The 17,393-nt window shown below is 34.4% G+C and overlaps 1 pseudogene; it reads left to right on the top strand.

Annotated features, from left to right (window-relative positions):
• The first annotated feature begins 9,911 nt into the window (after nt 1-9,911).
• LOC147515365 (allene oxide cyclase, chloroplastic-like) lies at nt 9,912-12,441 on the top strand (annotated as a pseudogene).
• Nucleotides 12,442-17,393: the final 4,952 nt, after the last annotated feature.

The raw sequence follows: 17,393 nt of genomic DNA, 5'->3' as shown, positions 1-17,393 counted from the left end.
TTTTTTGTTTTTTGTTTTTTGTTTTTTTTGTGTCGGAATATGTCGGCGCGATATATAATATTTTCAGGTGCTGAGTTCTGGCAGTAGTTCGTGATTTCGAACGGAATATCGGATTATAGGGTCAAAAGATACTTCGAGGAGAATGAGATATTCAACGGCATTTGTGCGAGGTGCAATTAGTGAGGAAGATTCCTATGGTGAACGTTTTCTTTTTAAGTTGAATTCGGATTATCTTTAGGAATTTCTAGGAAGTTTAGGGGAGTTTGGAAAGAGAGTTGGAGGGTGGTGTATAAAAAAAAAAATTGACCAAAAACAAAAAATCCAGTTTTCTAGGTATTTGTTATCGATATTTATAGTTGCCCCTAGATAAAATGAATAAAGCCATATATACTAAAGAGACACAGTGAATCACACTACAAAACCTAAATCAATTCAAATCATGTAATTTGTATTTTAGTAAAAAAAAAAAAAAAAAAAACTCACAGCCCCAAATAATAAAAAACAAAAAAAATGTGATAATCGCTCCCCTCACACCTAAATTTAAATAAAGAAAACAAATGTAAAACATTCGACTTTTACCTACTTCTAAGCAATCTTCGCATGTATCAAGAATGGTGATGAACTTGCTAACTCCAAAAAAGACCATATTCTCATTTAAAACCAGCTTAACAAACCAGCTATGGGTGGGCTCTTCATCATGATCTTCTTTCCCATCAATTCCTCATTTCTCAAAAAACTTTAAGAGTGGTGTTAAATTTTCTTGGAAAGTCTCGTAATGGATAAGTGGTGGAGGGAGAGACTCAAAATCAAAAACTTTATTACCGGGGGGAATGAGGTAGCTAGGGGAGGGCGGCAATAACATAATGGACCTTTTGGTGTTGATTTGAGATAATTTATAGAATTTTTAAAACATCAGTGCAGCCCATTAGGAGAGAGAGGGCATAAGGAAATATATTTATAAGAGTTGTGTCCAATCCGAATGATATATAATTTTACTTAATTCAGGTAATTTTATTTTGTTTGTTAGTTTTGAATGAGAAAGTGAAATTGTGACATGTAGGTGTTCCATCAGTCAATGAGTTTATGTTATGAGCAACTTATGTGTGCCCTAAATTTAAAAACACATAATCATATGTCTTATTTGTGTGTAACTAACTTATTTATCTTTGTTTTGTCTTTTTTAAGTGGATATGCCCATCAGTTGAATTGATGGCCATGCATCAATATGGTATGAGAAAGAATCCCCATATCTCGCGAAGTTCAAAAGTAGACATTGCATTCCCTACTTAGACTTTTAACACTGTTAGATCCAATTGGACTTTGCATGCAGCTTCGATGAGTAAAGTTATTAAGAAAAAAGGTTCTAAGGCTACTCCCGAGGCAAATAAACAAAATAATATATATTGTAGGGATCTATATATGGGGTGGGATAGAGGCACATTCACTGTAGCCACATTCTAGGCACAGTGAATCCTCACCACTGATCTCCTTCCAATCCTACGGACCATCTCACAGCAAAACGAAATTAACAAAATTTCGGAAAAAATATTTTGGCGAAACAAAAAAACACGAAATTTTCAAAATTAACACCGATTGTTTTCTCTGAAACTCCTCCTCCAAACTAAGATCGATCTTAGTGAAAAGTAAATCGACCATTTCTCATTCACCGAAATTTCTCAACCATTTCTCTTTCTAATCGACCATATCTAGTAAATATTACTGAAATCTCCATCCAAAAAAATTAATTTTGCTGAAATCTCCATCTAAAAAAGTTAATCTTTTTTCTCATTCACCGAAATTCATTTTCATTAATTTGAGGTAAACCTTTATTTTCATTTTCATTCATTTACCGAAATGGATTTTACAGCATTGTTTTTTTGAATTGGGCTTTTATATGGACTTTTATATGATATGGGAATTTGGTGTTAATTTTGAATTTTGAAGAACTGAATGTTATGGAGTTTTTAATTGGGTAATTTTATTGATTGTGGTTGGCTAATGGAACATTCTGCATGAGTTATTTGTAGGAATGGACGACTCCATATTGATTGATGAAGTTGGAGAGCAGGAAAAATATAGTTCAGGTGAGCTAATGTTTCAAAGAATTCAATATTGTATTATTGTACCGTGTTAGTTTTTATGTTTTTTTTTTGACGTGGACACATTTATTTGCAGTACCCAAACTCGAGCCTTATGCAGCACCTTCTGCGGCATTTTCTTCCTCTGTTCAACCTCCAGAGTTTGAAGTGGAATTGGAAATTGTGAAGCCACCATGTTTGGGAATGTGTTTTGAAACTCTTGAGGCTGCAAAACAATTCTATATAGATTACAGAAAATCGTTTGGATTTAGTCCCGTAATTCGAAGCTCTCAAAAATCATTTTCTCGTTCGGATGAAGTTAGTAGTTGTGAAATGACTTGCTCGCGATTTGGGGTTTATAGAGATTGAGGAGGCAAAAATAAGAATGTGGATGAAACTGAGAAAGAAGTGAGAAAAAGAAACACAAATACAGTTAAATGAGGGTGTCTTGCTTCAATGAGGGTGACAAAGTAAAATAGTGGAATCTGGAAAGTGGTGAAATTTAATTACGAGCACAATCACAATCTGGTTAGTCCTGCAAAAAGAATGTGTATGCCTGTTAATAGAAATATGTCTGCTGCAGCTAAGATGTTGATTGACTCATTTCGTGATGGTGGTGTACCTGTGAATAAAGTTGTTGATATACTTGATAGAATACAAATTGGTTTTGATGATAGGGATTGTTGGAACCATTTGGGCCCCTCGAAAGAATACAAGAAACCGGTGAGAGGTGATGCTACCGCGGTGCTTCATTTTTTGAAGAATAAAAGTATAGAGGATCCTAATTTCTTTTATGCAATACAGATATATCATGAAGCAAGGGCCATTATTTTTTTATGGGTAGATGGTCGGTCGCGTACACAGTTTCAATATTTTGGTGACGTGGTTTTCTTTGACACCACATATCGTAAGAATGTATATGAAATGTCATTCGCCTTATTTACTGGAGTTAACCACCATATGCAATCAATCCAATTTGGTTGTGCACTACTTTTGGATGAAACAGAAAATTCTTTTCAGTGGGTGTTTGAGACTTGGCTTGGAGCTATGGGTGGACGTGCCCCATCTGCAATTATCACAAATCAAGATAGAGCTATGACTCTAGCTGTGGGTACGGTATTCCCTAATACTCGACACAGATTCTGCCTATGGCACATTATGAAGAAGTTCCCTGAAAAACTTCCAAATTATTATTACAGGAGGTCAAAATTCAAAAAAGAATTCAAACACTGTATTCGACAAATATTTATTCCTGGTGTGTTTGAAAGGAGGTGGGCAGAATTGATGTCTAGTTTTAAGTTGGAGAAATGAATGGCTTCAAGAGATGTACAAGATTCGACACAAATGGGCTCCAGTTTATCACTTGGATACTTTTTATGCCTAAGACTTCCGACTAACGGGAGTTCCGAAAGCATGAATTCTGTTTACAAGAACTTTTTCACATCTACGACAACTCTTAGAGAGTTTGTAGTGAAGAATGATAAGTGTTTGATGAGGATTGTTGAAAGAGAAAAAAAAAAATTATATTACTGAACACTCGAATTGGATTGTAGGCGGTAATTCCTTTCTCTTGAAGAGTGCAGCAAGTGTATATACAATGAATGTGTATGATAGGTTCAAGCAAGAATTCGAGTTAGCTGAAACTGAGTATGTCCTGCATGATGATGAAAAAGGTACTAACGGCAACAGAACCTACACTTATAAGTCGCGAGTTAAAGGTGACGAGCGTGAATGAAAGGTGAAGTTCAACCCAGCGACAAAAGAAGGCAATTGTGAATGCAAAACTTTTGAGTTTCTGGGGATACCTTGTGGACACCTCATAAAGGTATTTCAGAGTTGTGATATTGAGATTCCCGAGCACTTTGTTCTTAAGAGGTGGATGAAAGGGGCAAATAAGTATAGAGCTAAGTATGACCGTGGACTGGTAAGTGGCCATGAGAACTCTGAGGTACTGAGAACAACTCGACTTTAAATGGTTGCTAATCAGTTGGTTTATGAAGCTGCATAAACTGATTCGACTTACCAATTAATGCTGCAAAGACTACAAGAACTGTCAATGGAGCTCAAGAAACAGAAGGAAGTTGACCCTGGTATTTCTGTTGTTAATTCATGCACCATTGCTGATAGTTCAGCACCGCCACTTGATGACCCATCCCAAGTTTTACTTTTGAATCCTAACATCTCTCAAACAAAAGGAAGAAAAAAAGTCATGAAGATTTATAAGAAAACTAATGACAGTGGTAGAATAAAAGGGGGTCTTGAACAAGCATACGCAAAAGCCAAAGCAAAGACAGAGAGGAGATGTACATGTTGTAACAAAGTTGGTGTTAACCATGACAGATGAAATTGTCCTGAAAATCCAAACAGAAAGAAAGGCCCAAGTAAGTATAATATTGCTTCCTTAAGCTTAATTCGTAGCATCCTATCTTACGCAATTGCCTTTAAAACTTGACGTTCCATTCTTTTTGCTTTACAGTATTGGATGTAGAGTTAGAGGACGAAGACGACGACGACGAGGATAACGAAGATGAGGATGGGGAGAGAATGAAGACGAGGACACAAATGATGATGAATATGATTGAGCTTCTTGGGGTTAAGGTGTGTTTTATTTTCATGCTAAATCAATATCAAATTTGTAATCTTGGTCAAAGTGTTTGCTTGGTCAATATGCCTAGTGAGTAAGCATTGTACCACTCAAAGTGTTTGCTTGGTTAGTATGCCTAGTGAGGCATCTCATTCTTTTGGAAGGCTAGCTGGATAAAAGGCTACCTGATAATTCATTCTTTTGGAAGGCTAGCTGGATAACTCAAATGATAGATGTAAAAAATGAAGTTGTGAGTGATACAAGGCTAGCTGGATGTGTCATTTGAGAGTGATACAAGGCTAGCTGTAAAAAACGAAGTTGTGAGTGATCAAGGAGAGAGATGAAGAAAATTAAAATTGTTCGTATTGTTCATTCACAAGCTTGAAAAGAGATTGAGAGTTAGCAGATGCCAACTTCTAGAAATTTTTTTCTCAAAAATGTGGCATGTACTCTAACATTTTGATGCTGTTTTTGGTGTTTATCTGTGCATGTACTCTAACATTTTTCCCTCTGCCCTGTTTCAGGAACTCGACTATCTCGATCGTTGGAGATGTGTCTAACCCAAAAAGGTCGTTTGCTACTATTTTAGGAGGCTCAAAAGTCTCATCCAAGATTGGTGTGAGTGATACAAGATTGGTTGGAAAGTGAAAGTTTGGTGCCTTGTAACTAAATCTTCTTTAGAATGAAGAATTATTTGTTTATGTTTCTTGAAGTTGTAGTTGAAGATTGGTTGAATTGTACCATCTCTTTTGGTAGTTAAATCTTCTTTAGAATACCCAAAATGTGTTTATGTTTCGGTAGTTGAAGACTTAAGTGAAGAAGATTTGTTTATGTTTCGGACCAAAACTTGTTCTCTGACAGCTTGTAGGAACTGTTTATGTTACGGAGCAAAACTTGTTCTCTGACAACTTGTTCTCTGATAGTTCATTCTTTATGTTCTCTGACAGCTTGTTCTCTGATAGTTCATTTTTTATGTTTCTGACAGCAAAACTATTTAAGTTGTAGGAACTCTGACATCTTTTATTTAGCTTTTATTCTCTGACAGGAACTATTAGAACAAACTACCAATCAAACTTATTCATTGTTATTAGAACAAATTACCAATCAATCTTATTCATTGTTACATCAACATAAGATTCTGTAGCAAATAAAACTAGCACAGAATCCAGGATCCAATAGACAACAAACCAAACAGACCAAACAAACAACAGAGTGTGACCATCTTCAAGTTGCTTCCTAGCAAAGATCAGCCTCTGCTGATCAGGCGGAATCCCTTCCTTGTCTTGAATCTCAGCTAGGACACCACGTAGCTGAGATTGAATAAAAAATAAAAAAATATTTGGGAATTGAATAAAAAACTTTTGTTAGTCGCATACACCACATTTACAAGTAAATCCTATATTATTTTTTAGCTATTCTCACAATACAAAGTTGTTCTGAAAATAGAATGTATCTTCTAATCTTCCCAGGAACTACGCTATCAACCATCCAACCCATCAACTTCGACAATGGCACTTAACACTAATATATGGTAAATTGCTCCATTAGTTGTCAACATCTTTATATGTCACTGTCATCTTGATACCACCCCAACCAAAAATATGGGGGATAGCTTGTGAACCTTTCACTTTCATGAAGGGGCCACTGCATTGGCATTCCGAAATCCATACTGATGGACTTACATTAAAAATCTGCATGCCACCACGTAGACAAAGGACAAGATGTAAAGTGGACTCCTACTGGATGTTGTAATCTACCAGGGTACGACCATCCTCAAGGCTTACCAATGAAAATGAGCCTCTGCTGGTCTGGTGGAATTCCCTCATTGTCCTGAATTTTCGCTTTAACATTGTCGATTGTGTCAAAACTCTCAACCTCCAGTCACAACCTTCTGTTTATCAATCAAATTCAGACAATAAGGTTGCTTTTCATTGACATAACACATTCTAGTTGCCTGCAGCAAACATAAGATAAATAGGTGAGAATAGTGTATTTCAAACCGCATATAAAATGCAAAACCCATCAAACTAGAACAAGAAAAAGGAGCCAATTATCTTTTCAGGGTTCACCAGCTAAGACCCATTTATATCCAACAATTCATACTAAAGCTTGCAGATGAAAGAATATGTGGCTTACTTAACTAATAAAATACATTAAAGTGTGAAAGAACAACAATATAAAAAAGGGAATATAAATCCAAATGAAGCACATAAGATGAACAAAGGGAATACCAACCTGTAATTTGATGGTGATACCTCTTTCTCTCTCTAGATCCATGTTATCTAGAAACTGCTCCTTCATTTCCCTTTTCTCTATTGTACCAGACACCTGTAGCAACTTATCTGCTAAAGTTGACTTCCCATGGTCAATATGTGCAATGACGGAGAAATTTATGATATTAGAGATATGAACCTGTGATTCAGCAAAGAAAGCAGCTTTCTATTCAATGTAAAAATCTCTTAACAAGTTCACCACAAGTTCATAACCAGAGTCATAACCACAAGTTCATAACCAGAGTCATAGTTACATCAGAGTCATAACCACAAGTTCACCACAAGTTGTTACCAAGATAAGCAAAATGGATTAACCAACATAATTACATTCACCACAAGTTCACAAAAAAACGCAATACAAAGAACTTGAAATCAACCACGCACTCATCTAATTTTACAATGAAACTTGAATTCTTTCGACAAACCATCGTCGTCAATTTCAACTGTAATTTTGACTTTTTTATCTTTTTTTGAAGACGAGGAAGAGGTGACTGTGGAAAAGCTTGAACTCGCTGCCAACTCAATGTTGCTCCTTAACAAAGCTAACAACGTATCCAACCATTCAAAATCCTTCCCACACTTGGTGCAATTCAAGAATTTTCTGCCTTCATTTTCATTTTTCTTCATTGTTGTGTTAACCTTTCTGAACCTCGCGCAATTTAGTTGTCTGCATCTTAGATTCTCCAGAGGTACTAATGATGATGCTCTCGCGTCTTCCAACCATTGGAAGTCTCCGCAAGCGCGACAGGTCAAAAAAAAATTCCCAAGAGATTGGATTTGGCTCGACTGTTTCAGGATCCTACTTCCACGACATTTTTGAATGCAACAAGGCGTGGACAACCAACAACATTTCTCTGATGAATGAGTGTTATCACCATACCTATTGCACAGAGTTCTTTCCATCTACAGTAACAAAAATCCAAACAAATAAGCATCTATTTAGCTACACTTGTCCAACAAACCAATAAAAAGTTGATTTTTCTAATTTTATATAGAAAGTTAGGCTAAAGTGAGAGATCCAAGAACAACTTAAAACCTAACTGCACAATGCAGATGCATCTAAAAGCTCGTTGTAGCTCATAGGTAGACACGTTGGAGACAAAGAGGAAAAAATATACATATTTCGAGGGTGGCTCCTAACTCACTTCATTTCAAATGAGCCAATTCTGTTATGTGTTATGTGTTAGCCATAAACATATTTGTTAAACATAAAAACAAAATTAAAACAACAATATAATCAACCAATCATCAATATTCAATAAAATTCCTCAACTATAATGACAACAAAAAAATAAATAAGGAAAAAGAAAATGAAATAAGGGTTACCTGGTTTACTTTTTCGGTGAATGAAAATGAAAATAAAGGTTTACCTCAAGAGAAATGGTTGAGAAATTTTGGTGAATGAGAAATGGTCGATTTACTTTTCACTAAGATCGATCTAATTTTGGAGGAGGAGTTTCAGAGAAAACAATCGGTGTTAATTTTGAAAATTGCGTGCTTTTTTGTTTCGCCAAAATGTTTTTTCCGAAATTTCGTTAATTTCGTTTTGCTGTGAGATGGTCGAGATGATCCGTAGGATTGGAAGGAGATCAGTGGTGAGGATTCACTGTGCCTAGAATGTAGCTACAGTGAATGTGCCTCAAGGACGTAATATATATATATCAATTAGTAGAGTACACTATAATTAACATGAACATTTAAATTGGGCATGTCTCTTTTCTATCACTAAATACCCTTGATAAAATATTTAAACAAATTATTCAATGCCCTTAAGATTACATAGTACCTCAAAATTTACTACCATTTATGCCCTTAAGATTACATAGTACCTCAAGGACGTAATTGTAAATTCAAGTCGGAAATGAACTACACGCCACTATTCGATTGTTCGCGACTTAGCCTTCACATTAATTGCTCTAAATTATTACCATTTATACCGAAATTAAATGGAAGGAAACCAACCGTTTCTTTTCTTCTTATTATGCGCCTATTTCTCTCTCCCAAATCTCCCATCATCTGCTCGCTCTTAAAAAAACTAAAACTGCTCCCATTATATATATATATATATATATATATATATATATATATATATATATATATATATATATATAATTGTCTCTCTACTGCCGATCTTTTCACTCTTGTTGAAGTAGCAAAAACTGAAACTTATTGAAATAGCAGTTAAGATAAGATTAGCGAGGTTGGGATGTAGGAACAGACCGTTTTACAGAGTTATGGCTGTTGATAGTACTTGTCGTAGAGATGGCAAACATCTTGAAGTCTTGGGTTATTACGATCCATTAACAGGTACCACTCAAATTTTATCTTTCATTTTTATTAGTATCCATTTGTTCATTTTGTAATTTAGTTCTTATCCATTGTTTCAGTTTTATTCATGCCTATTAATGTTCTTATTTGATCAATAACTTTGTCAATACAATGTTTAAGTCAATTTGTGTGAAGTCTTTATATTTCACTTGTATGAGAATGTCGCAATGTAGAAGTTATAAGACAATTTTTTACTTAAACACTTTTCTTTCTCACTATAGTTTATGCTTATAACTCTGGGAGTGCTAGAAGTACTTTGTGGAATCATCTTATTCTGACACATGATAACATATCTACTCCTTGGTGTGTATGTTGGGACTTTAACTGTGTTTTGTCACCTGATGAAAGATTTGGTTTGAGCCTTTGCACCCTAGAGACACTGCATAATTCTTAAGTTGTGTGGGGGGTAACTGGGCTTATAGATCTACATTATTCAGGAAGTTCTTTTACTTGGAATAATTATTTTTAAGGCAGTGGCAGGAAATGCACTAGAATAGGTAGATGTTTGATAAATCTTATGTGGAGTAGTGTGTTTCTTGCATCTGATGTGGAGTTTACCACTCAACGTGTGTTGGACCATTACGAGAACCATGGAGAAGCTTTATCTTTTAAGATTCTGCAACTCATGGTTATAATTACCAACTTTTCATGGGTGTTGTGAGGGAACCATGGCAAGTTCAGGTAAATCCTACATATATCCTACATACAAGCAAAAACTTTCAATTTCCAACTGCCCATCAAAGTTTATGTACTCTTAGTACTAAGAACTTCACTACTAAGTCTTTCTTTTGGAATAAGAAAGAAACTAAAACTGCTGCTACCATTTCTGATTCTGCAAGGCCAAGTGAGTATAAATATATATATTTCTGTATGATCTATGTGTTTTGGTAAACTAATATGTTTTGTTTTTTTTTTCTTCTGCTAAGTTGCAAGAATTGAATGTGTATGAGATTAATGAAAGAGATAGGGGAAGTCCAGCATATCTTAAATTGAGCAAGAAAGAGGTTAATTCTCTTGGTGATCTTGCCCCTTTTAGCAACAAGGTGAGTTTTCAATCTTGAATCAATTTTAGTAATTTCCACACGGTCATCAAGCCAGTTTGTCAAGTGATCTACACCATAGAAACCCAAGGATCAATAAAAGTAAATATAATCCATAGTCGATAATCCTGCTCAGATTCCACTTCAATCTGTTGACTGGAGAATTAGCACAAAAGTCCAGTTTTGACCAATTTAATGAATTTATTGGAATCACATTGTCTAAGATTGCCTACATTAAAAGTTACATGTGTTTAGTGAGATATTAGGAAATTGCATTAAACTTTTAGAATATTAAGTGAAGCCATTGAACATGTTATGCACACTTAAGTCTGTAGGCGATCCACACCGAAGTCGTTAAGCTCCAAATACATTATTTCCGTTGGGGGGAGTGTTGAGGTTATACTTGGCCGTTGTTAGACCATTTCTAAATATGTATGTCTTATAAGCGTACATTTTCTCTAATCAGGAGTACAGTGGAGATTTACAAAAGAGACTTGGGATCACAGTAGGACTTTGTGTTCTGATAAAGAACAAACCATAAATTAAAGGAGACAGATATGAGGCAATATACAGCTTTTATTTTGGTGATTATGGCCACATTTCAGTTCAAGGACAATATCTAACTTACCAGACATATCTCTAGTCAGAATCGGTGGATCATGAATCTTTGAAGGAGTTTATGGACAAGTGAAGTTACAACAGATAGTTTTTCCATTCAAGTTGTTATACACATTTTATCTCAAAGGCATTGCTGATCTTCCTGCTGAACAAAAAAAAAATCTCGATTTCAAAAGGTAATATATTTATCTTGTATTTGATTACTTGATTTCGATATTGATATTGATTTAAAGCTCTTGCGCATCTCTTCGTCCTCTTTGTTAATGTTTTTTTTTCATCAAGACTGGGTGTGAATAAAAATGAAAAATGGGTCTCATTATATGCGTGTCTAGGGGAAAAGTTACTTGGCCTGACAGTCATAGGGGTGTTGTTAGGGATCTTGCTTCCAAATCTTAAGGTAACCATTATTTCTCCGCCATTTTTTTTTTATGTTAACTTTAATGTGAGAGTTGAGATTTTGTGTGTGATTGTTATGTGGGATGCTCCATTTTTTGTCATTCTACATATCGGTTGGGTGTTTTAGGGATAACTTAGATTATGTGTCTGAAGTATATTTGTGAATTTGAGTGGTTTTATTCTGAAGTTGGGTTTTCATTGAGATATATATTTACCAGTAGAATATAGATGTAAAAATATGACTCATTAGTATTGGTTGCCTATCATTGATTATAGAATGTATTATTGGCTCAAGGGATACAACCAATATGTTAAAACACTAATTTTTTATGAATAGTGTAGTTATGAATGTATGCAAAACACAACATAATATGTAAGAGAAGATAGTTATTAATGGTAATATATGTCATTCGGTTATAACATGTATTGAGTTATGTGAGCATCACTAATAGTCCCCTACGGCCCTACTCCTAGAGGATACAAACTTCACCTTTCTTTGAGTTTGGTTATGATGTTCCCTATGGAGCATCCTTCCGGAAACACAGGTCTTAGAGGCTTCGCTAAACCAACCATCTACAGTTGGGTTGCTACATAAGGGGTTACCTTCCCTGACTGTTACGGACTGAAATTTTACGTCCTTCATTCGTCTTACCTTTTGATGGCTAATAGTACAGTTTCCCGTGTCGGTAACCATGGTGGTCATCATGAAGAATTTTATCATCAACAAGGGCAGAGTCAAGGGGCGTACTACATACATACATGTATCTCAACTTAACTAGTTACTGATTTTCAATTCATGTGTACCTAAAATTCAGGATGATGGGTTACTACATACAACTTGTGGAAGCCCCAATTATGTTGCTCCTGAGGTTCCATACCAGTCTTTTTTCATTTCCTTAGTTTGCGCCCATGCTTATTTGAATGTGGCTTTGTTGCAGTTTATTAAAGTATGATTCTCTAATGTGTTGATTCTTGCCAATAGAGGGTACCATGGTTTCACATCTGATCTCTGGTCGTGTGGAGTCATTTTGTATGTGGTTCTAACTGCTTATCTACCATTTGATGATCGGAATCTTGCAGTTCTTTACCAAAAGATAGTTAAGATAAAAAGGAAACTATTTTGATCATTATTATACACAAACACCACCCTTAAGGCCAGGAATAGTACTTATGATTTTTATCTTATGTTTGAACTAGATATTCAGAGGAGATGTGAAGATTCCCTAATGGCTTTCTCAGTGTGCCCAAAACATGATAAAGAGAATACTTGATCCCAATCCGAAAACTCGAATAACGGTAGTTGAGATAAAAAAAACATGATTGGCTCAAGCCAGACTACACTCCAGTTAATCCCGAAGATGAAGATGTGGGTATTTATATTGACGATAAAGTTGTTTCAATACAGGATAAGGTATAGACTTTATACAAAATATTTAGTGGTCATTAGTTTTGTTCATTCTTCAGTGTTATAGTATGACTATGTTTATAACTGTAAGGAACCAATTTCTTTTCTGAAGCCAACATATACTGAAAAGCAGCCAGGTTTACCTACCTTAATCAATGCCTTTGAGCTAATTGGAATGTCTTCATGCCTTGATCTTTCAGGATTCTTTGAGAAAGGGGTAGGAGCTTTAACTCCTAATTTTTTCTCCAAATATATATCGAACTCTTTTTAGGTAGCTTCAGAAATAGTTTTTTTCAATTGATTAAGCTTTGGGTTCTCACTGGTTAGCCATTTCGTGTATAGAATAGCTATACTCAACAAAACATGGGTAATGTAGAGTTGAAAGCAGGTAACAAAGATTATAGTTAGAATTTGAAGATGGGTAATGATTTTATAACTTCTCTATTGAAATGTAGATCACACCAAATATAACATTTCAATAACCGGTAATAATAGCTTTCAAGTTATAAAATATGGCTATATATTTGAGAGGCATTAAACGCAGTTGTGGGAAGCGGCTAAGCTATAGGATTTGAATGTATAATTAATTTGATTAGCACTTAACCTTCGTTTTAGTGAATTGGAATTAGTCTTAATTGTTCGGAAGTGATTGTGTTATGAATTCCACTATCTTAGATATGTGAATCGTGGGTTCGTTGAATTTGTTAGTAAGAAAAATGTGGTGAACATCATAATACCAATAGGCTCTGTGTTAAATTTGGGTCAGAAGTGGAAACAGTACGTTAAGCACCAACTGAACATGAAATCTCTTTAAATTTCACAGAAATCGAAGACACACCTCCACTCTACTATTCACAGAGTTTTTGATGAATTAACGTTTTTTAACTTTTGAATTTCTATTCATATTAATGTCTTCCCCTTCATCTATGAACAAATTGATTCATATCATTTGTCCGTTTAGTTATTTTTTTGTGACAAGCACCTTCTAGTATTTCCTGCAGTCATATTTTAGATATACATTGTCTCATGAAATTTGAATTTATAAGTGAAATAATAATTCTTTTTCTTAGTATTGCATTTACCATTTTAACTTTACAGTGAAGAAAATCTAATCTCTGCAAGCATGAAGCAATTCTTCTACGCATCCACGATCATAGGAGTTGAACAAGCAATAGGTAAGAGGGGTTTATGCATTGTTACTATAATATCACTATATCAATTTTAGAATTATATTATTTGTACATTGACCGACAAATGCTGTTGCACAAAAAATTGATTTCCTGATGTATTAATTCGATTAGATTTTTTGATTAAAAAAAAAAGTCTGATATTAAAAGCATATAGGTGACTTTGTACTAATCATTTCCCTTTTAGGAGATGGAAACCCAAAAATGTACATATCTTAGATAAACATATCAGTTAAGCCTTCTTAAGTTGTATATGAATTCTATAATTGTTGGTTTCTTATTTAGGTGCAATACCATTATTTGAGTGTTGTAGAATGTAGATTTTTCTGTTTGGCATATCTCATCATTGGCGACGTTAAAAAACAATGCAATGGTGTTGTTATAGTTATGTTTTTTGAAGATCATATTTAATTTGATTGCATTGATAGGTAGCTTTCGTTTGCATGCTTAGTAATATTTTTATCCTTAGTATTTTTTTGGGCATATTTTGAATGGGAGAATGATTGATCAACGTTTTTTCGTTCTAAACGAGTGTTAGTTTTATTGTTAGTTCTTGGCCTTGATTTTGATTCCCCTCCTTTTAGTGTTTAAGATTATTTGACCATAGGGTGTCAATTAGGTTCTAGGCTACTATTTCTTCAATTTGAACTCTGACAAATATACAACTTTTCATACTGATCTTTTGAATACAATTTGGAGCTCCATTTTAAACCAAGAAAGTTTGCCACTAAAGTTGAGGCTCTCTTTAGGCTTTCTCTTTGAGACCTTGAATCCTTTTAGTTGTGTTATCAATATTCAGTTCAGTGCTTTGAAACATAGAGACTATTGCATTGTCGCATTTGTTGAAATCTATTGGATAGGTCACAATAGCAAATTTTAGCTCATACTGTGAATGAACCTGGGAGAGCTAACATTTACATGTTCTCATGTATGCTCACAAAGAAGTAGCCCATCCTTATTATCACTAAATGGAGTTTCTTGGAACCCCTTGGTTAACTAATATATGCGAAAGTTTGTCTCTTTTAGGTAATAATGCAAGTAGTCCATGGACTTCAAGTAACCAATGTTAACGACTCTAGGGGTTCGCTTTTTATTTTTTCAATTAAATGAAGTAGATTTTTTTTTTGTCATTGTACATATTTTTTTTAGCAATGAGTCTATAAGTAAACATTGTAATCATGCATATTCAAAAATACTGTTGAACTTTAATGTCTATATATTTGCTTCCTATATACATTGGTTTATTGAGCCATAAAAGTTGATTTCTCAACGTAACATTTGTTCATTTGTTCATAATTGAGTGAAAAGCTTTTAGGTGCCTTCAATTTAGAGTTGTAGCTATTTGTAGCTTACAATGTTTGAGGTGTTCAATGTTGTTATTTTTTATTTCGGCTTTTGGAAGCACTTCATTTTGCAGCCATTGTATTGCTGCTTTGTTTGCTCCATCTCTAGGCATTCAACTTTTCAATTGCTTTAATCCTTATGGCTTATTTTATATCATTTTTGCTGTTGTTTAATAGATATCATTTCCGTTCCATTAAATTTGCAGTTTACTATGGCATAAAGTGTTTACTATGTTGGAAACCTTTTCTATTTAGTTTTTGTTAACTCCACTTTATTTTTCCGACACTAAATGGTTTTAGTAGTTCCATCTGTACATCACCACTTTTGGGACAATCCTATAACACGGGAGATTTGGCAATGGTTTTGCATGGTGTTCCGCTTCGACAAATATTTCAATAACTTCCAAGGAGCAGATACCAGTGTCAAGCACTCGAGCTTTATTATTAGGGAATTTTGGACTTGTTGTGGGTGTCACTCTAGCTAATGGTAGTAAGGGAAGGTACATATTGGATCACTGTGCAAACAAAGTAGCTAAGGGCATCATGAACAATGGGGAGTCAACAACTCTCACAATGCTGGGGTTCAGAACCAGAGACTACAAACATGAAACTATAAGGTAGTGCAGGTGGCATCCTCCATCGCTAACTGCAACCCAGGACAACTAGGGTGTGTTACTATGTTTCACGTTAATAATTTTTTGTTGGTAAGCGTCGTCCAATTCTTCATACCATTTCAAGTTTCATTGATCAGACCATGTAACTCATTTGCATAGGAGTCAATATGGTCTATTATAGAATTTTTATACATAATTTTTTTTGTTCATCATTACAAAGTAAAAGAAGATAACTAAATGATGGTTCCACCTATGGATATTCTTTTTTAGTTGTTTTGGTTGCTTAACAAATATACACCTTCCTTGCAACAGCCATTATACAGGTTGTTTGAAACTTATGCGATGCACTATTGCTTCAAAGTACCAAGCAAGGAAATATTTATGTGGGAGCAGGTTTACGGTTTGATCATTCAAAGGACAATTTTCTACAATGTGTGGGCCAACCATCCACACATATGCAAAAGTATGCAGTTTTATACCAGTAGTAGATTATTCATTTCATTAACTTGATGTAAACAGTTAACACATTGCACTCTGTGTGCCAAGTACAATGTATTGCCCCTTCAGTTTTGCTTAATTGTGTAACCTTAGTTTACCTCTCTTAGTAGTATACTTTTCTAAGGTAAAAGACACTCGTCACGTACGTTTCTATAAGATTTTGTTTTTTTTTCACCATGTGCAGAGCACGTGCATTATTCATAGTATATATAAAGGTTCTAAGGCTGCTCCCGAGGTATATATATAATATTTATTTATTTATTATATTTATATATATTTATTATATATTATTATTATTATTATTATATATATGTATATTACCGACTTTGCTAGTCAGCACCTGCAAAAAGAAATTATATTACCTAAATGTATATGCGTAAGTCTTCATTACCTTAATGATGCATTTTAATTAGTCTGGCTCCTAAAAGGACCTTAAATAAATACCTTAAATAAGTACTAAATCTAAAACACCCACAACTTCACCTACTAAATGATTTAAACCCTAATTTTTTTGTGCATATGATCTACTAACTATAAATAACATATTTACAAAAATTCAACTCGTTTGACAATTTTTAACACTGACAAAAGATGATTGCAAAAACTAGACATTTCTAGACCTTTATATATATATTCAAAAGTGGAAAACAATTTTATCTAAGTTAGAGGATATCAAACGAGTTGAATTTTTGTAGAGATGTTTTTTATGGTTAGTAGATCATATGCACAAAAGATTAGGGTTTAAATCATTTTGTAGGTAAAGTTGTGGGTGTTTTAGATTTGGTCCTTATTTAAGGTCCTTTTAGGAGCCGGGCTATATATATATATATAAGCTTTGAATCATGTGATTCAATCTCAATATGATATGGTAGAGGCCGCTTCCCATATTGTACATACTTTGGTGGTGCTTAATGCAATTTTATATTCGAGACCAAGAGAAACATATTGTAATATCTTTTCCCAACCCATGTCTAATTGTCTATCATATCCACTCCAAGTAATAACTATGAATTGTTATATATATATTTT

The sequence above is a fragment of the Coptis chinensis genome, chromosome 2 (genome assembly GCF_015680905.1).
Source record: "Coptis chinensis isolate HL-2020 chromosome 2, ASM1568090v1, whole genome shotgun sequence".
Taxonomy (NCBI): Eukaryota; Viridiplantae; Streptophyta; class Magnoliopsida; order Ranunculales; family Ranunculaceae; genus Coptis; species Coptis chinensis.
The sequence above is the reverse complement of the archived record's forward strand: the minus strand, read 5'-3'. Positions and strand labels throughout refer to the sequence as shown.